Source organism: Hesperophylax consimilis, chromosome 14, assembly GCF_061612785.1.
Source record: "Hesperophylax consimilis isolate HC1 chromosome 14, BYU_Hcon_1.0, whole genome shotgun sequence".
Taxonomy (NCBI): Eukaryota; Metazoa; Arthropoda; class Insecta; order Trichoptera; family Limnephilidae; genus Hesperophylax; species Hesperophylax consimilis.
The window spans coordinates 35257514-35279444 of NC_142849.1; the positions used below are offsets into that span (position 1 = coordinate 35257514).

Below are 21931 nucleotides of genomic sequence, written 5' to 3' on the forward strand. Positions count from 1 at the left end.
GGATCGAGAGGCTTTTCAACAATAACTCTTGGGTTTTCTGAGCCCCAGATGCTACAATTTTGCTTGTTGACGAAGCCACCGAGGTGGAAATTGGCCTCATCACTCAAGATGATTTGCATTTGATTCACTCAAGTGAATTTTAATAATTTCAATGCGTTGTTGAAGCGTGTATCGTTCCATTTTTATTAATGGCGTAGTTTCTACTTGTCAAATGTCAAAAAATGACAGCTTCAAAAGTAACATCTACCGAAATAGCGGGCTATTAAAAATAACACCTCTTATTGGATAACCCTGTATATAAAAAAAAGATTGTGCTAAATGGAAATTGCTTTGTAAAATCCAAAAAATTCTTATCTGCGGCCCGGTATATGAAATTAAAATCGAGGTCAGCTGAGATAAAATTCTAATTACTTCCTTGAAATACTATGATAGGTGGGTCAGGTTGCTTTCTTAAATTACTAATAAGAATCAGAGTGTAATTCTAAGCCTTTGTAGTTCTGACACTGTGAACGTATCTCGAGAAAAGCATGCCCATTGTACCATGCTATACACCATTTAACAATGACGTCAACTCGTTTCCCTCTCGCGGCGAAACCACCTACTTTGTATCCTTTTAATGCACTTTAATTCTAGCATTTGAGGTAAACCTTAATTAAATGTTATAATTTGAACCTTCGATGAAAACCTTACTAATTAAATATTATAATTTAAAGTGACGTGTATGTTATGATTTTGTATTGCATCACACAATAAAATAATAATATCATCACACAATAAAACGTCAAACGGTCATGTTGCCTAGCGTATATAATTGTGAGCCGAACCACGAATTATGGGAAAGGAACGAACCAACCGCAAGCGGCGGTGATGTTCAAACATTTTTACTGTCCTGGACAACGTTGTAAACTTGTGGTAAAGATACTTTCAGTATCGCCCCGGTGAAAGTCTACCATTCATAATCGGAAAATTGCTTCACTTTAGTCTTGTTTGGTGACCAGATCTGAGTAGCCAGGCACTTTTCAATCTTCCTCTTCCCTTCACCACTCCCTTCAACATACCATAGTCGTACCAGCTTCCTCACAAATCACATAAAAAATTGTAAGGAACGAAATTAGCATGTTTTTAATAATAATAATGTATTGAATATGCATAGGTATTACTTTTAAAAAAATATCCATGTATTCACTTTTTTTTTGCGTGTTTTTTACCTCAATATTTTTGTATTCAATCTGACTGGAATTTTCGTTGAGGAGGCCATAATTCTCGTATGCGCGCTCCTGTCAGATTCCATATTTATAAAATACGCGTAGCGAAAAGAGCATAGCGCTAATAAAACTCATTATGTGAATGGGGATTAACTTTTTGTAAATAAATAGCTTTCGCGTGATTTTGTTTTATGCGTACATAGGTATAAAATAGCAAACGAACACATCATACTTTATTATAACGTCGTATACAGAACTTAATGGTGTTTGATACAGTTCAGGTATATACTATTTTATACACTGTTCGTACCTTTTATGTGTTCTATTTTATTGATGGTACCTACATTGTATACTGCAAATATGTGGGTTAGGTTAGATCGCATAAATGGGCACGAAATCGCAAGAGTTGAGTCCCCAAACACCTTGGCCCAATATCGTTATTCTTTGGCACATGTTTAACTTTCTTCACGACGATGTACGTATCGCCAAAACGTTTTTCTAGATGAGCATTCTGATAATTAACATTCTGACAAGAAGAAGAACAACAACTGTTAGCTGGCTGAAAGCTCAGTTGTAATCTTCAAGAAAGAGGTAGATATTAGTACGGAGCTATCAGCGGTATGCCTTTATGCTCTAGTGATGAGCATAACCCAAACATTGTTTTGTTCCGACTAATTGTACCTACTGATTCCTTAGAAGGATCGATAAATGTGAAAGTACATCAACAATAGTTTAAGAATAGTCAATTGGTTCAGACCACCGCTAGGCGAGAAGCGCAGGATTAACAGCGATTTTAAACTAATTGTCCTTATCTCACATACCTATCTTGTGTCTTACCACTTCTGTTCCTATTTGCTTTGATATTGACATGTCGTATAGCCGACCGTATTACGGCAGATATACGTCATGGCCAGATGTGCTGGGTGTGTGAGGTGTTGGGTATATGAGGTGTTGGGTGTGCTGGGTATGTTGTGTGCCGCCTATGTTCTATTCTGCACCTCCAACTAGGACTCGGTCATGCTACACCTTCGGCATTGTCTCGAGTGAGCTTATATCAAATGACATGGCACATTTTTCTCCGATTGTGAAGTAAAGACGAAAATGCAATGATGCCGATCTTAGTACATCATTATGTTAGCCTCGATCTTGTGTAGGAGTGTTTTATGACATTTTCACTAAAATGCCCTTTTATCGCGGAATAGACCAATCGGATACCTGCATTTAGGTATGTAGAAAATTTTCTCTATAGCAAGCGACATGATGACATCATGAATTTGTATGATAGCAGTAATTCCCACTGCTCAAGGTCTTTTTGACTCATGGCTTTATGTTTACCTAAAACATATTTGTTTCCTAGTATGCACTATACGCTATGCGCTTATTAGATCCCCATTGTTATGCCTGTGACAGACCACGCTATAAGCGAGCTATATTGATACAGCATATCGATCGCTATACATTCCCATTTTGTAGTATATGTCGAGCGATATGCTTTTTTTTTTATATTTACTCCACACAGGAGGCCCTGAAGAAAATAATTTCCCTCAGGGCCTATGTCATCTTTGGGGATGCTGTGTGGAGGGTCTTTTTGTGGAGAGGAAGGAGTGAACATGGGTCTTGAAGAGTCCCATGTTGTAGGAGGGAGGAAACACAGAGGCCGGCAGTTCGTTCCACAGCCGAGCTGTTGAACTTAAGAACGAATCATAGAAGCGACCCGTTCTCATGTGACAAGTGTCAACTGTGTACAAATGTTGGGCGCGCGTTTGGCGTGTATCCCGACTACGCACCGGTGCCGAAGGGATCAATGACGCTAGTTCCTCAGAGCATCTTCCATTGTAATACCGATAGAACAAGGACAGCATACCTACCTGACGCCTGTGCTCTAAAGATTGCAGTCCGTTTGTTAAGATTGGGGAATCTATCAAACGGACCGCCCGTTTCTGCACAGAGTCAAGGGTTTTTTTCAGGTATTTTGGGGCTCCAGACCAGAGATGGCTGCCAAATTCGATAGTAGGGCGCACTTGCGATTTGTACAGGGTGAGCAGTTGTGTACTATTAAAGTATCTGCGGGCCCTGTACAGTACGCCCAGCTTCTGAGAGGCCAACTTTACTCTAGCTTCGATGGAGCCCCCGTACCTGAGCTGGTCACTTATAGTTACACCAAGCATATCAATGGAAGGCCTGTTCGGAAGATTGCTTCCGTTGAAGGAGACTAGATTATCATTTGGATCCCTTTTAGACGTAATCAGACAGGATTGGGTCTTTAAAACATTAAATTCGACGAGATTATTTTTACCCCAGGAGGAAATACTCTCGAGATAACCGTCCATTCTCTGCTTCAAAGCCCTCCGAGCCGTTGGAGTTTGTGTGCCCTTTGGGGGCTTGTCAAACAAAAAGCTATCATGAACTGTAGTGTCATCCGCGTAACAATGAATCGGTGCACATGTCAAAAGGTCATTGATGTGCAACAAAAACAAAGTCGGAGACAGAACCGATCCCTGTGGGACGCCAGCATTTATGGAGTGCGAGGAAGAGGTGAAACCGTCAGCAACCGCCTGAATCGACCTATCCCTTAAAAAGTCAGCAATCCACGTACACAGGGATGCGGGAAGTCCGTAAGAATGCAATTTGTTGACAAGTCCTCGGTGCCAGACCCGGTCAAAGGCCTTGGATATGTCTAGTGCGACCGTTTGGGTCTCACCGTGACGTTCCAGGCACCGCCCCCAAACATGCGTCACATACGCGAGAAGATCACCGCACGAGCGGTTCCGCCGGAATCCGTATTGACGGTCGTTGATAATTTTGTTCTTCTCGAGGTATGTGAGCAGTTTGTCGTTGATCACACGTTCCATCACTTTGGACAGAACTGATGTGATCGCTATGGGGCGGTAGTTGGCCGGGTTGGAGCGGTCACCTTTCTTGGGAATAGGGTGAATTACCGCTTTTTTCCAACCAGAGGGCACAGTGCCACACTTCAGGGACATTTTGAAGAGCTTTGTCAAAACTGGAACTATTTCCGCAGCACACCTCTGCAATACCAGGGCAGGTATTCCATCAGGTCCACTAGCTTTGTTAACATCGAGCCCCCGTATGACGTGGAGTACATCCCGATGCCGGATCCTCAGCTTTTTCATATAGAAGCCGCAGTGAGGAACCGACGGCGGAACAGCACCCCCGTCGTCGAGGGTCGAGTTTTCCGCAAACATTTTCCCTAAAAGGTTTGCCTTTTCGGTGGCGGTGTTTGCTAGTGAGCCGTCAGGTCTGGTAAGAGGTGGCAAACTGGGTTTGCAAAAATTTCGACCTATTGAGCCCGCAAGCGACCAGAATGCTCTGCTGCCATGCGGGCAGGCAGCCAGCTTTTTGCTGATCTGCAGGTCGTGTTCGAATTTTGACCTATTGATGATTCTCTTGCATTCCTTTGCCGATTTGTTGTATGCTGATCTGCTTTCGGGCGTTCGAGATGTGTTGTAGGCTCGGTAAGCCGCGTTTTTTCGTCGAACTGCTTCGGAGCATTGTCGACTGAACCACGGCTTTGAGCCCACACCAGTTTCTTTAGTAGTCGATTGTATGAAGCCATCCATCGCCGAATTGATGACTTCACCAATCTCCTGGGCACATCTTGAAGGGTCCGAAGTCCGAAAACAAACAGCTGACCACGGAAAAGCATTGAAATGGGCCCGCATACCGAACCAATCTGCTGACCTATAGTGCCACACTTTTCTCCTCAGCCTCTCATTGGTTGGTCTGAGGCTAACGGGGATTGATGTCGTCACTAGGCAGTGGTCAGATGATCCCAGAGGCGCTGTGACGTCAATCTTATAACCGTGTGGCACAGTAGTTAAGAATAGGTCTAACAGATTGGAGCGGTGAGTCTGGACATCAGGAACCCTTGTAGGCTCCTGAACCAATTGCTCTAATCCGTAGCAAATGGCAAAGGATTCCGCCTGTCGGCCAGCCGAGTCCGTTGGGCCTGAGAACTTCAACCATGGTTCGTTATGAACGTTGAAGTCCCCCAGAACAACAAACTCGGCCGAAGGGTAGCGGGGCAAGAGATCATCAATAGTATCGCTCAAATGTTTGAAGAGCTCGGAAGTGTCTGATTCGCTATGGTTCGGTGAGCGGTATAGACATGCGTAGAATCTTGCCGTACTGGCAAGATTGACGCGCACCCACATTACGTCGAATCTGGAGTTTTCCAGACTCAATAGTCGCACACAGTTGACGTCAGCTCGACTATAGAGGCAGACTCCTCCTTTCAGTCGGCTGATGGCTTGATGCTGAATAGGCCAAACCATGCTGCGTAAGCGTGATGTGTCGCCTACCTTATGAGCAGACTGTAATAATTCAAACAAAGTTTTTCTTTCAGAATCTAAATGTAGAAGACAAATACTTTTAGTACCAAGACTACAAACCTCTTGAAATATCAGCATTCAGTATTTAAATGTTGCTGAAATGTCTTCAGCTACATAATGATATGTAATTATTTGAATGATGTGTATTAGCTCCGTTTTTTGTGAAAAGTCACCTCAAGGGCACTGTACAAATATACATGTTTTTTCCATCTCTATTACTAACTATAACTAACAACTTTATTATGGATATGCCTAAGAGATTTAGTCATGAATCAATAATACAAAACTACTAATGTACATTATTTACAATGCATTTGACCAATGAACGTAATCCTGCATTAAAAAGTATCTATGTGTATAATTACATATTTATAATACGTATGTCCGAAACTCCGAATTATGAATGTCTGTTGGAATCGCCTATGTGTACGCATACGTACACTCTTTTAAAAAAATTTATTTATTTATTTATTTATTAAACGCCATAAAAGGCTTTTACAGTAATGTGAAACATTAGATTATAAGTACACAGTTCAGGGCTGTCAGAGACTTGACAATTAAAAATAACATTTTTCATTAAAATAATACACTCGACCGGTATCTAGCCATAGCTACTATTGCACTACACATGACATTATCCGTTTGCCTGAAAAAGCTTATCTCTAGAATCTCCACAGTAATACCTGAGCCTGAGATAGAGTACAACATGAATCTACAAATAAACATTTTATTTGGCAAACCAGTGTGAAAAGCCAAGACGTTTTTCTAGAAGTTCATGTTTGAAGGCGGATATTATCTTTGGCTCCCCGTGTTTGAGTAATGATATGATGTGACATAATGACGATTCTCGCTGTCATTTTTTACAAAGTTTTTTTTTCTCTCTTTTCTGTTCTACTTTCATTCCATGTACCAAGACCATTGTTTTATGAAAATAAAGTTTTCAAATAGTAAAAAATCTGCGTGTTCACGTTAAAAAGTTGTATGTATTATGGGAAGGACATGTGAACATTTTTACGATGGAACAAGACCATAATATTTCTCCTGGACTGTTAACAGAACGATTGCCTTGTTCTGCTTTCAAAGATTTCGTCCTTCTGACCCACTTTACTGAGTGTATTTTACCTTGATAGCGCTCTAAAGAACCTTCCCAGTTATCTTAATCCATAACCCACATAATTTATGAAGTTGGGATTCGGAGCTTCATGATACTATGTTTATTCAGTGATATTCTCGTTGCATGTTTGACGCTTAGATTTACATAAACCAATCATTTTATACTCGATGCAATTTTCCTGTTCCTCGGTCGTGCACACATATAAATAATAAACCTTACCTGAAAAGTAAAAGAAACCACAGCAATTTGTAAGAATAATACGCAATACTTTTGCTCCCAACGCCGAGTAATTTATGTTTCAGGATAAATAAGTTGGTGTACATTCGTAAAAATATAAAGCGATATATCAGTACGATATAGGTCATATACCTTGGAAGCAATAAACATGTGCACAATATAATACATATAGATTTTGTCCAAAGAGTGTGGTGCACTGTACTGTGCACATACAGTAAGTGTTCGTAATATACTCACACCGCGAGAATCATGCAAAAAGGTCACCTCGGCAAATCCAGGAGCAGTGACCGCCAGACTCGAGCCGTGTATGAACACTACTTTAGGTAGACTTTGTTGTCTACCCGTACCCGTACCCATACCCGGTACATTACCCCAGCAGTGAGCAGTGCGTGCACCTTTTGAGCCGTTCGTTGACTGATCAGAACTTCACATTATTTCAACCGACGATCCAAAAAATACTACCGTACCTCACAATAATTTATGCGCTCATGGCACGTGTTTTTTAAATCACTTTTATTTCCTGGACATATTGAAATCCGGTTTTCGTTGTTAAACGCGTACTATTTTTTGCTAATATGTATTTGACACGCCACACAATTATAATTAAAATAGTTTTAATATTATACCTTTGTTACAGGTGTTAGTTACAATCGCTTGACGTTATGCAAATTGCGGAAAAATCATGCACTGCATGCATTGTCTGTTTTTGCTAATTTTCTGTGATCATTCTCGTCGATAAAACGGTTTTATTAGTTTTGGAAACGTCCGCCTGCACTTAAATACAATTAAGAATTAGCATTCAATAAGAAGTCGATACACAGTAGACAGGTACAAAACTGATCGTTTCAACATGATTTTATCAAATTGCTTTACATTGAATAACTGATACCGACGTTTAATACTGACTGGATATTATATTCACATTGAAAGATGTATGGCACGGAGTCCTTGTAATGATTCAGGTGGTTTTTATGTTAATTATAAGCGTTATAATTTATAACTTGTGACTATTGGATGCATTTACATGTTGCTCGTCTTTTTCACGTGTGTACATTGTTTTTGTATAATATTTTTGTTTCATAATCCATTGCATTCGATTTGAAAGTTTTAATTTTATGCCAAACAGATAAATAACTAAAAGGTTTATAATGCGAATAGAATGATAATTCTTGTCTTATTTTTTTTATTTTATATTTCTATACATACATTACAGTGTCTACCAAATATTTACATTTGTATATAATACATAAATTTAGAACTGTTGTTAATATGGTGTTTTTTTTATGCTGGGTGTGAGGTAGGTATTCTAAAGGCATTTTAGTCAAAGTTTGTACATTGCGTTTTTGTAGTGTCCCACGATTTTGATTGTAAAGTTATATATTTTTAACATGCAAATTTATTAATTTACTTTATTTAGTCAGTTAAATACAACTGACGAATATGTATATATTTTAATTAATTATTTAGATCAAAATGAAATGTCCTTTTTTATCATGTCCCACCCCATCCATACATTCAATTAAACAAACTCTGATTTCGTAATTAATTTTAGGTACGTAAGATTAATTACGTCTTGACTTAAATAGCTTACATGATATATTTTTTGAAAACATACAGTTTTTACGTAAATTTGGAAAACATTGAAAAAAATTACTGAAGAAATAAAAAATAATCAGAAGAAATCCCATCTTCTAATAAATAATCTGGTATGATATTATAATATACATATATTGTATAAATAAAACATAAAAATAACGAAATGGAAAGCATAAAAAAGTACAAATTTGGCGAAAATGCCCCCTTATCCTTATACGTCAATGCAGTGATACGTAGCTATGTTCTGTCTGCCGATCTTTGTAGGTAGTTTGCACTGACCTTGCGGTATACGCCCCACCCGTTCCTCTGCAAGCGCTTAGCTACCTTCATTTCTGATTCCTCTTTCCACTCTGCAAACAACCACACATGAAGTAATAAATATTATTTAGCTTTATTTGTATTTTTTATCGACAGGTTGTTATTAGGACTGCTTGTGTGTGTAAGGTGTATGAGCGTACAAACAACAGCCTCCATTGTCAGTATGTAGCGCTGTTGCTGCTGTAGTTAAAAGTGTGCATCGTTCATTTATTATTGTTTGGCTTATTTGACGCGAGAACATTGGCTGTTTACTGCTACTCTACTTTCCATACTCGTTTCGATTCCGAAGAAACCTTTCTTGTGTGATTTATGACATAATAAATAAAACCTATCACTCATGTCTACACGTGTGGGATTTTGTTATTTGTATTCATGTACGGGCTACAAACATCAAAATCTTTTATTATATTGTCTCGATTTTACATTTATGTATACGTACATTATAACATTTTGCATTTTCCCCATTCGCGCCCGATCCGCCTGTATTCAATACCGTTTTCACCCCTAGGAATTGGAATATGTATGTTATTTCTTCTTCCAAAATGTTAGTCTTATAACGATGAAGGGTCCACACACTAGATATAAACTCCCACCCGACCGCGGCGAGCCGTGAATTTTCTTCCGATTTTCCAGTGTATTCGTTCGATACTTTTATACTTGCAATTTTTTCTGTACAACTTATCTGTCTGGATTCTAACTTTTTTAGGTACTCTTTAAAAAACATCAACCGAAAAATTTTGTGGAAAATCGTGAAAATGAATGACAAATAGCAGTACTGCCCTACCACCTTTCCTTGTGTTTTTATACCCTTGTTTCGATTCAAAAACAGATTATCTGGACATCTATCTATCTGTCTGCATTTATAATAATGTTATCTTGAGAGCCTACTGTACAAAGGGAAGAATACATTCTTATTTTAGTTTTTAATCCAACACGACTGGGAGGATAGTGCCATCCCAGTCTGTTACAACTATCACCTTTATAGAGAAAAATAAAAATTAACTTATTTTTTAAATCTTTTTCTCTGTCAATTACAGCTTTGAAGTTAACTTTTTCAAATCCCACACAGGAGGCCCTAACCGCTATTCGGGCATAAACACACGATATGGACACACATTTTGTGATCTTTTTTAACATTAGCTTCACACAGGAGGCCCTAAGGAAAATAATTAATAAGGCCTGTCATCTTTGGTGATGCTGTGTTTAAGGAAAGGCAGGAGAGGAAGTTCCGGGAAAGAAAAAGGTATGAGGTACGTATTTTTCCTTCGTATAAAGGTAGGTATTCATTTATACCCCCTCCCCGCTGCGGCGCATGGCGATGGGTTGGGAGACCAGTTGGAGAGTTCAAAGGGTCTTCCCAAACAAGCCTCTCCCGGTCTGGCAAGCCACGCCATGAACCCAGGGCACCCCTGCTATATCACCAAACGTAGCCAACCAATTGGAGTGAACTATGGTAGAGGTGTTGGTTATCAAATAAATGATTCCTGGGGTGGCGGTACCCAAACCCGCCTCACAGTGGGCTGAAAATCGCCTTTCATAGACATAGAGACTTGAATTTTCAAGGGTATTTTTTTGGTTAGAAATGGATTCTGCTGATCAACTATGCTATAAAATTTCATATGAAGCAATTGCGTGTACAAATGAAGGAGTTATCATTTTTTTACATACTTCGTATTGTGGCGCAACTTAGCATTAAAATGAATCATCAACATTAAAAAGTTTTTTTTTCAACTTTGAGGATTTAAAAAAAAAAAATCTCAAGTTGCGCCACAATACGAAGTATGTCAAAAAATACAAATAAATAGTAGTATATCTGTGTGTAAGGATAGAATGGCCAACCTTAAGATTCCAGAGATAGCCTCATTTTTAATGTCAGTGCCATACAAATTTTTCTTAAAAAAATGATAACTCCTTCATTTGTACACGCAATTGCTTCATATGAAAATTAATAGCATAGTAATGATCAGCAGAATCCATTTCTAACCAAAAAAATACCCTTGAAAATTCAAGTCTCTATGTCTATGAAAGGCGATTTTCAGCCCACTGTGCGCCTCCCGAATTGTAAACTGGGTATTTATCCAAATAATTGTCTCATCCCATAGCCACCATTCGACCACCGACACAATATGTGTCCTCTATGTAAAAATAAATAATTTGTAAAGAATAAATGGAAATGTGTCGAAGGAGAGTAATACAAAATCGTTTCGTTTGTGCGCCAGGTCAGTTCCAAAAGAAAGCGGAATGTTGTTTTTCAAAACGTGTTTATGTTGGTTGGGCCAATAATATTATTACTCGAACGCGATGCGCCAACTTTTTTTTGTTCGTTTCTGCATAATTCAATCTGCACTTATTACGGCACCGCGTTAAGTTTTCTAGCTAACGATGCTCCAATCTAATCGTATGAATAATCATGAATTCTACTGCATTGTTTTTAGTTGTGCATGCGTCGGCTCGTTTTAATGTAGACTAGAAATATTGGTTATTGTTGCCATAGCGTGCAGTCATAATAGTGAAATCAGCCAAAATGCGACCGTGATGAATACCTTTGACCATGAACCCCGAGACGATAAATTTATTTTAAATATCCTATTATTTATCTTTTAATTATTTGACTATGATGTTTTGCTTAATGCTTTTTAGCTTATTTTATTCTATTTATGTATTATTCTTTTGTAAGCCCGTGGGGCTTTTATATTGGGTACATATGGTTACAATTTTTTTAACAAAATTTAACAAAATATATAAACATTTTCAGAAATAATGTTTTGACATGGAGGATTTGTTTAGGTATGTTTTCAACGTCAAATTGTTATGTTAAAAATGTCGATATTATTTGTATGTTCTTTTGCTACATAATTTGTTTGTGAACAGTGACGATGAAATAGGTACTTATGCCTTACGGGATGGGTTTGGCTATTGAAGCCATTTTCTAACTGAATTGCAAATAATCGGGCTGATGTCAACAGCGAACGGGCACTTTTATAGTTTTATATAAGTTTTCCTCGTACAAATCCACTTTGCAATAAAATCCAAATAAATGGAATATATCTGAACGTATCCGAAAACTAAAAACTATTTTTGAAATGTGAGAAAATACGCTTTCTAATTTTATTGTTAGAAATAAACTCAAACAATTTTATATAAAATTGTGAAAGCAAACAAAGTTTTAAAATTGACTCACCTTAAGTATTTACGAAGTAAAATTACTGATAATGAAAAACTCACACTTTTATTACACAAATGTATTATAAACATTAGTCATTCACGAAGTTTCATAAGTGTTCTCAAATTGGGGTTGGAAACTTTCGTAACATAGAGGTGCACATTTTAATTATTTTGTGGTTAACTTCTAGATTTGAATATAAAGCGTAATATATCATATTTCTCACGATGACAATAAGGGAGAGGGAGATTTTAGTGAAACCACCTATATGAGCTGTTCCCAAAAGCGTACAGACAATAATTATTATTTGTTAGTGACAGTTGAAGTGGGTAAAATGATTTTATTTTATCGACAGTTCACTGCGCTGTCTCTTATAGTGAATAATATTGACAGTAGTTGATCTTAATTATTACTGTAAGAGTTGACATTACTGTCTGTCAGCGGACTGCTTTCATTTTATTTGGTAGCTTATTTGGATTCTCCGCGTTGAATTATTATTATTTTGGCTTGCGCCCGCTGAATTATCTCTACTGTAAATATTATATTAGGTACGTCGTACACGTGTTTATCGTTTTGGCTGGGATGTTGCGATGATATCTTCCCGCTGCATTCTTTGTTTCTGACTTATTCGTTTACCAATGAACCCGACATTACACCTACCCGAGGTACACTTCTCCCGATAAAAATACACAAATAATGAATGTTTAATCAAAGTTTTATCTCAATTGGGTGTCGTCTTTTATCTCCGATGTTTTTTTTATTATAAATAGAATTTCTCTAATGTGCCATCATTACGTATTTTAATAGCTTTCTATGCACTTTGTTTATGAAGCAATTAAAATAATGGATCCCCTAATGATGACGTGATAATACCCATTCTCATTAGTGATGATTGTGTTGTATTGGTGACTTCAAAATGATATCATACTTACTCACTTGGCTCGAATTTAACACTCTTAATAATAATGACATATTTGTATGATTTTTATAGCGCCATTTTTGTGAAATTATTTTCTACAATACTGTATCTTATTACTAATTATAGACTTAAGTAGACACTATTGTCAACTTATGGCTAACAGATTACATCCACCGGTTCGTCGATCACTAATTTTATTTTATTTTTGTTTATTGCAGAAACAAACAGTACATAATTACATACTAAATTATAAAAGTTAGTACAATAATTGGTACCAATGACATGTCGCTGACATATTTGCATATGAGAAAAAATAATTAAAAAAAATTTCACTAATAAAAAACTATAATATAATATCGATGATATGTAGGTATATAGGTACATAATATATTATAATCCTTCGAATCTTGTGGAATATTGTGTTTAGATGCAAATATAAAATTATTAGATTCCCATAAAAATGCAACAAAAACGCTAAAAAAACCTTCAATGTACACCAGAATAATCCACAATCCACACAATAAATGTTTTTCTGACTTTTCACAAGAAATATTTCTGTTTTTTACATAATTTTGTCATAAATTAGAATATTTTTCTTCTTATTAGAAGGTACAATCACAAGGAGGAAATCCACAATAGGTTTTATTTTGGCAATACCACACATGTACAAACTGATAAAATATAAATTGTCGATTTCCCGAAATGAAATAAATAAAAAGCTTTAACTCAAATACAGACACTGAGGCGAGGCAAAAGCATTTGAAAACACCCAATAATAAGCGCGTCACCGTTTATAATACCATCTCGTTTCTGTCTTCCATCAGTCACTGCACTCGTTTTAAGGCGAATTTCGTTTCCCAGAAGACGGGAATATTATGATGATTGCACCTGATGTTTTATATGTCCAACTCTTGGCAGAGGATTAGCAACGCCGAAGAACTCGCAGAGAAAGACTTGCGTCCGCTGCCTCGGCCGTGTACATCCAGAGTTGAACGCTTCCCGGAGCTCTTGACCCCAAACGGGCCGCGCCATTTATTATACACTCGATTCCGCTTAATTGGGACACATCGGGCCCCAAACATTTTGTCCCAAATAAGCGACTGTCCCAAATAAGCGAACTCTAGTAAAAAAAGTGTTTTGTTATAAAAATATATGTGAATAATTTATTATCAAATTATCGAATAAATTAAAAATTATTATTTCTGAAAAAATATTTAATTACAGGATAAGGCAGGCGACACATCACACCATACGCATCATGGCTTGGCCTATTTCATATCGCTCGCCATACACCACCAATGGGAATGTATGGCTAGCGATATGCTGAAATAGGCCAAGCCACGAAAATATAGCGTGCTTATTGCGTGGTCTGTCACAGGTTTAATAATTATGAACTAAGTGTAGGTAGGTACATAATATATGAAAAAAGAAAATAATTGAAGATCTTCAGTAAAGAATTACGTATTATAAAATAAGTAACCCAAAAATGACTTCCTGCACGGCAGTCTGCCTTTTAGTTTACTTTACGCTGATAAATGTCGGCGAACGACGCACAGTGGGCGAAGTCTACTGAATTTCTGTCGAATGAAGTCGGAACTCCCATAGCGTACCGAATATTGCACGTCCGTCCGCCCTCCATGAAATTTATTTACTAGTTTAGAGACAAGTTTTGCATCGACGTAGATCGGAATTTGTCCCAATTAAACGGAATGGCGTCCCGGATAACCGATGTGTAGTATTAGTTTCTGTTCCTTGTGTTTTGACCCAAATATCCGACTGTCCAATAAACTGGTGTACCAATTAAGCGGAATCGACTTATCGACCTATACTATATTTTTCTCCGTAAACATATCCCTCGCGGCTTTGTATTGAAGAATTTAAATAATCAAAAATCGACAGCTCGATGTATTCGCGATGTTTATGTTATGAAAGCTCGCGAAGGTGGTGGTCCGGTGAAATGATTTATCGGCAATCTTAGGTATATGTTTTGTAGGCGCTTTGTGCTGCAACGCCACCTAAACTCTAGCGTGCATTTTTTCATTTACCCATACCTCTGCTTGCTCTCTGTTTACCTGTATAAGTAACGTGTTTGAGATATTGTTTATATTTACAATAAACATCTTCTTTCGAAGGAGCTAAAATTCTCAAATGAAGATCCCACGTATCGAGAAAGTAAATTTAATAACAACAAAAAAATCAGGTAAATAGTGTATACAGGTGTATCGGCAAGTACCCGAAAAACTTTAACCAGCTATTCCTCAGCACATTTGGAGTAAAAAATGTTATGGGCGCTTTGCTGTCCGGTAACATTTTTTTTCCATTAATAACAAAAAATAAATAAAAAATCCATACTCCGTCACTGTCATTTGCATTGTTTCTCGTGTTCAACAGCTGTTATTGGCAAGTGTGTCAGAAAGTGTCCTCGCTCTTTCGTACACACTAAATAATAATAGTTAAAAATGAGACGAATGGTGCCGTGCCATTTCGTTGTGATTGTAAAAGCGCGCGAACGTAGGTACGTACGTACATTATTCAACGAAACTCGAACAAAATATTGCCAGATGGGTTTTCAAACTTTGACAAAGGATACAACATTGGTCACATATGGTGAAAATATGAACAATAATTTTTTTATTAAAAAAAAATGTTACCGGACAGCAAAGTGCCCATAACATTTTTTACTCCAAATGTGCTAAGGAATAGCTGGTTAAAGTTTGTCGGGTACGTGCCGATAAACCCTGTATAATAGGGTAAAAACAGTGAAGAAAATCTTTGTGGATGAAGCAGAAAAAACTATCAAATGATGAGTTCTGGCGTTTTGAAGTTAGAATTTTTAAATTATCAACTATTATCAGCTCGCAACGTCAATGTCGAAAAATAAAACAAGGTATACCTACATACATTAAGCTAGTGTCTGTGAACTACTTTCCTTTTTTCGATTTAGTAGATATTTTTAACTTTTTGGAATGTTTTGTGTTTCTCCCTTTCATCTGAAATATCTTTCTAGACACGTGTCAAGCAGTTCTCTTTGTTTCACGCAAGCTAGAATCGAAATGGTCATACCGAATCTACGCACTGGGAACAAATAAATTTATCGTCTTTGTGAAATGCAGGAGCCAAGTGGCGTGGCGCAGTTTGTCGGTATGCCGGAATAATTGCGTCTCTTTGGAGCTGTTCGTTTGGGATGTTCGAGGACAAAACAAATTCCTTTGATAATAAGGGCTTTGTTCCTGCGGACTACTGGGTACTGGGTACTGGGACTAGCGCTCTCGGTGGTTTTTGTCCCCGGGTTCGCCGCACTTTTTGTCACCATCTCCTTCTGCCTTTGTAGCTCTGGATGAACTTATTAATATCCGCCTCTTGGAACTCTGTTAGCTGCTATTAAATCCACGCCGGGTTTAATGCTACACGCAAACTACTCGTGATCGATGGAGTCGTGAATGTGAATATCGTCTTAATCCTGTTTTTGTTGTTTACTTGTGTTCTATTTACTAACTATCTATCTAATAATCACGTCATTTCCCTCCCAGGGTTAGATAGATCACATACCTCCGTATTGGCATTTATTCATATTTATACTTACACAACCTTGTACACTGATAGTAGGTACCTATACACGGAGAAAACTTACCGATATAAAATATTGCTAATTTATTAATAATCTGATCAAATTGTTAATAAGGGTTTGCAGGCCTTTGAAGAATGAATTGACAGATTTCCTAACAAACTATTGGTTAAACACGAACGTGTTATTAGGATGTATTATTTTTGCATTTCGTCATTATATTTAGTAGGATAAGTGCAGCTTGCATGAACGCGTGTTTCGATATATTACGAATGTACCAATATTTTATTAGGAAATGGCATGCCATCACATTTTAACAGGAATTTCGTAAATCAGCCGTACTCATCTTTCGCCGTGTATTTACAGGTACGCATGATACAATGATACTATTCTGTTTTACTCTACTGATGGTGCTACTCCTTGTTGAGAACACAAACGTCCTCACACTGGTTCATTTAGCTTCATAATGCTTGCATTCTTTTCGGATGTCCACATTCGATTAGGGCCTCGATTCTCGACTAAGTCATTCCACTCGAACAACGAGTGATTTCGGCGTATGTAATAATGTACCTTCGACAAGACTCAAGAATAAGAATGTCGACCAATGTATGTAGTTTCGGATAGGTAGGGATATAATACATTTCTACCGCATTCTGTTAAGGTACCTACTTTCTTCTGCCAGTTCAGCTTCAATGTCACAATGGTTGGTATCAGAACGCCATTTTGAACACCAATGAGTAAGGATTATGTAGATTATTCTTCTCTTTGTTGTTATTCCGGATTTAGAATCTTTTCAAGGTGTTTGTTTTGTGTAGGCGAAAGATAGCGCTGATAAATTCTGAGTAACAACTGCCGACGATCGAACACTTCCTATGGTCGTAACAATTCGCCATTGTTCTTTGGTCGCGTCCTTCCAAATGTTCATTCAGCGTGAAGGAAACCACCACGACGCGTACTTACATACATCACATCGAACCACGATCATGATGTAGCTACTCGAAACTGTCTGGAGCCAGTGAGACTATGGCATCCCCAATCGGTGTATGTCAAAGATATTAGAAGAACGAGATATGCTATGTTGGCCGCCGGACCGTAGGCGGAGTACTACCTAATTAGGTTACTTTGAATACTATCGGGACGTGTACGCACAGAAATCTGTTCTATGTATTAGTGCGGATACCTTAGCGTAAGCGAAGGTGTGCAGTAGTATTGGTGAACAAAACCGGCGACACTGGCCAAAACAATCCCACACAGTATGAACTGCTCATAGCACATCTCGTTCTTCTAATATCTTTGGTGTATGTTGTGAGGCTGACGGTAGTAGGGAGGGGAAGGAGCGAACCAAACACGGCCAAAGCCATTTCAAGCATCCTTTCAATTTTGAACGGTGGTCTTACACTAGTGGGCTACTGAGAGTATCTTCCACTCTGGAACGTGCCGCAAATATACTATATATTTTTAAGTGAATAAATTGTCAAATAACAAATTAATCCAATAAAATTTACTTGCGCATGCCGCGATTTCTAACCCGCGACCTCCAGCTTGCTAGTCGAGAGCCTTGCCCCTTGACCTCAGAGGCAATCTTCTATTTATCATTTCGGCAAAGTATGACTACATTTAAAAATAATTTTGCCTATTTTAGCCCTCTGACCTAAATCTGTCGCTATATAATAAGAGTGTGCTGAAGAGAAAAAGAATTTTCTGCTGTTGCTATAAAATATATTGCGCTAATTATATTATTGTGTCGTGTCCTTATTTGTATCTACCTTCCTTTGTACGTACTTTGTACTATTTGTCACTAGAGTGAGCTTTCATTTTATTTAGTATTTTTTTTGTTTTATTTTTTTTTTTTATTTAGTAAAAGATTATACATTTATATACATTATTTAAGAAATGTTTTAACTGCCCAACTAGGAGGATTCATTTGTTTAGTTTTTGAATATTTATTTAGATTGTATACAAATTAATGTATCCTGTGTCTGAATAAATTTTTGTAATTGTATCTAAATGTGTGTATTAACTGTGTTTTTATAACTGGATTATTTTTACGTAAGTGAGATCATTTGTAAAAACCCTATATAAATATATAAATAAATGTTATAACTAATAGTATCGCCACCGTGAGGGACCACCATAAAACAAACAATATGCCTGGTGTGTCAAATAATTTGTTTTAGGGCAGTTCTATTTGACGTCATATACTACTTCGTCGTTTATCTTTTGACGCAAGTGGAGACCAATTTTCAACATTGAAATATTGTTTAAAATGGATTTAGCTATGTGTAGTGATTAGAACTGAAAATCCAGATTCTTCCCATCTTTCTTCTTCCTGCACTTCGCCTCGCATTATTTCGCTGGCTCCAAGCAATTGAATTCACCGGTTCATCTTGTGCGTAATGGTTTCGACCAATTATTGTTCCAAAAAGGAATAACTAATCTGGCTTCTTTCGCTAGCTTTTGTCATCTCATTTTATTATTTAGTGCGGTTCATACAATAGGGTAAGACAGGTATGCAATGATTCGAGTGCGTCCGTGTGCGTGGTTGAATTCGTACGGTGGTAAAGCTCGCAAGGGTGAAGTCCCAGCGCAAGTGTATGCTTAGTAGCTGGTACCTTCGCACCTGCCCCTGCCCATGGGATGGAAGAAGGTATTACTACCACTATCTGCTGGCCTAGCGCTAACAGGGTAGGAGACAGGACAGAGACGCGAAAGGCGGCCGCACAGAACACAGATGGTAGGTACTATAGAATGGTCCCCGGCGACCCCGCGCCCCTCGCCGTGTCTGCCCGCTATCTGCCGTCGGGCCGTGTTCGTGACAGCTCGGCCCGTTCCGTTAGCCCTCGGCTCCGCTTCTGCGCATTAACGGTGACTTGCGTTTTATCAAGTCCGACAGAGACGGCGATACGCCTCCCGCGACAGCGCCAAAACTTTTTTGATTCATACAGTCATACAAGCACGCAGCTGTGTGGACATGTGGTTGTATGTCACTATCACTATGCACCCACACCACATACACACGTCAGCGACACGTGCAAGCGGGGAGGTGGTGGTGCACCCACCGGGTGGCCAGGCAGGACCTTGTTTCACTGTCACATTTCAAATCCTTCATCGGCTCTCCCATATGCTTTGTGACGACTCTGACTCTCTTGTCTCCTTTTACTTTTTTTTTACATACCACATACAAATAATTTCTTTATGAACTTTTAAAAGTTTATGGTGAGTTTCATTTCGTGTTCCTAAGATCTCAACCTATGGGTATCTAAAGTTGGGTCATGATCATGAAGGAATACAAATAATATGGAAAGCATGTTTTCTCTTATCAGTGACGCATTGGGAGAATTGTTTAGTCGTGCGTCACGGGCATGACGCTGTCAGTAGTGCCAGTCAGTCAGTGCTAGTGCCAGTCCAGTGCTCGTTGAAAAGCTCGTAGCCCCCTCCTACCCTTTCGTGATGATCAGCTCTATTAGAAGGCCATCAGGTATATTCGTTTCGGAGTTTTCAGGACTCCGGGAAGACATCTCGCCTCGAAATTCTCGGAATCGCGTCTCGCGCTTTGTGACGGGGTTTTCCGTCAATGATTAATTTTTCACCGTATGCCCCCCTCTCTGCGAGTAGTACGGGCTGGTCGGGGCCGCCGGGAGGGTCGCGGGTGCGGGGGAACGGAAGAACGGCCGCTCCACTCCGCAGTCCGCTCCGCCGTCAGTTCACGATCAGCGTTCGTCGCGGGAGGGCGATTATTTCGCGCTCGCAGCCAAGGATAAACTAACAGATTTTTTTCGAAAAGTAATTTCAGACCCGAGCAAAAGTCGCGAAGTAGTTAAAAACGAATTCGTTTCAGTGCCAAAATTGTCGTTTTATATCTATATTAGATAGAGCGCTTTTGATCGTTTCGCTGAACCCCTCGCAGGACTGCGAGCCGAGCAAAGTGCAGTAGCGAACGGCGTGTCTGACGAAATATTAAACTTCGTGTCCGTGGAACTCGTGTGTTTCTAAATACATAGTTTGAAAATAGCTGTTAGATTGTTTGAATAAGTGAGTGAGTGACCATAGCAGTTGGTGACCGAGGATATCGCCCAGCGAAGAAGAAACAAAGGGCCAGACTGGCCCAGCTGACGGCGTGTCACCCCCCGACCAACACCACTGCAGGCGCACCGTAGGATGTAAGTGTGCGAACTACCAAGCTGTGAGCTGCGACCGCGAGCTGTTCACGTTGGCAATCGCGTGTCGCCTTTGTCCTGTCCTTTCCTCTCCTCGCCGAATAGCAAGTCGAATCTCCCTGCTGCTTGCTGCGTGATCTCTGGTCACTACTTGACCCAATCTATCTCCGCCGTATCCTACGGGCTCCCAACAGACCACCACTGGGAACTATATTATATTTCATTATCTTGTCTAATCGAACAACAACTACTGACGTCACTGGCCAGCTATTCCATACTTTCGAGTTTCAACTGCTTTTATTCGACACGTACGTGTTTAATATTATGTAAATATTGTTGCTTGCGGACAATTCTATGTTGGATTAGTATTTCTGTCTACCTACAGCACTACATCACGACTCTAGTCGTTGTTTTTCAATGTGGGAATCTTTAGCCCCGTCATGGTGATAGTTACTCCTCCAACTTCATTATAGTCTTTTTGGACACCTTTTCCATTCTATCGCTCCGGAATGGTTGGAGACCTTTGCTTTTATTCTGATATGGTTGAGAACTTGTAATTTTTTTCCGGTATGGTCAGAGACCTTTGGTTTTATTCCGACGAGGCAAGGAACCTTTTATCGGTCCCGAGCAGAGCGCCACCGTTGCCCAGAGGTCGTCACTTAGCATGAAATTATTTTTTTGGCCTTGTCGACCCGAACTATTCTGGCGTGTTGGTTGGTTCATGTGTAATTTACAAGATTGTAAGATGTTGTTATTCCGCGCGTCATACGCCCGCCGCTTTTTCGTCATATCAAAATGATTATCTTGTTTTCTGGGTAAAATTTGACGTTTTGCGTATTTCAGCTTTACATTTCCGCGAATTTAAATACCACAACGAAAACGGTGGCGTATTTATAGTTTTTTATTTGTGACGTTTGTGATTTTGTTAAATATGCATAGATTATTTTTAAAAATTCCTTCGTATCAGTTAATCACAATGAGGAACAACTATTTCATTCCACAGAGAATCAAAATAGTGCCTTTTCATAAATATTTGCCAATTTCTTGTGATTAGACATACATGACAAGTGGGGTTTTAGGTTAGTTTTTTTTTTCTTTCTTTTTAGTAAAACCAATTTAAGAACCCATTTGGGTAAATATTTACCCAACCGTCGCACTTTTAAAGCACAGATTATGGAGATTATTACACTTTCTTTCAACTTAATTACTAAAATAAATAATTATTAACGTCGGGAGAGATGATTAAAGATGCATTCAAATTCCATTTTTATTAAAAGTTAAAAATTCCCTTATAAAACGATCCAT

General features: G+C 38.6%; 1 protein-coding gene across 4 annotated transcripts in view; it reads left to right on the forward strand.

Moving 5' to 3' along the window:
• Window positions 1–21931, forward strand: part of drn (zinc finger AN1-type doctor no) — a 116277-nt gene that overhangs the window by 37104 nt on the left and 57242 nt on the right. Inside the window, exon 1 of one of the 4 annotated variants that reach the window (XM_089639808.1) lies at window positions 20163–20629. The exons of the other annotated variants lie outside the window; for them this stretch is intronic. The gene's annotated coding sequence lies outside the window, so the exon portion shown is untranslated. Of the gene's footprint in view, window positions 1–20162; window positions 20630–21931 lie in introns of those variants that run through there. 4 annotated transcript variants of the gene reach the window in all.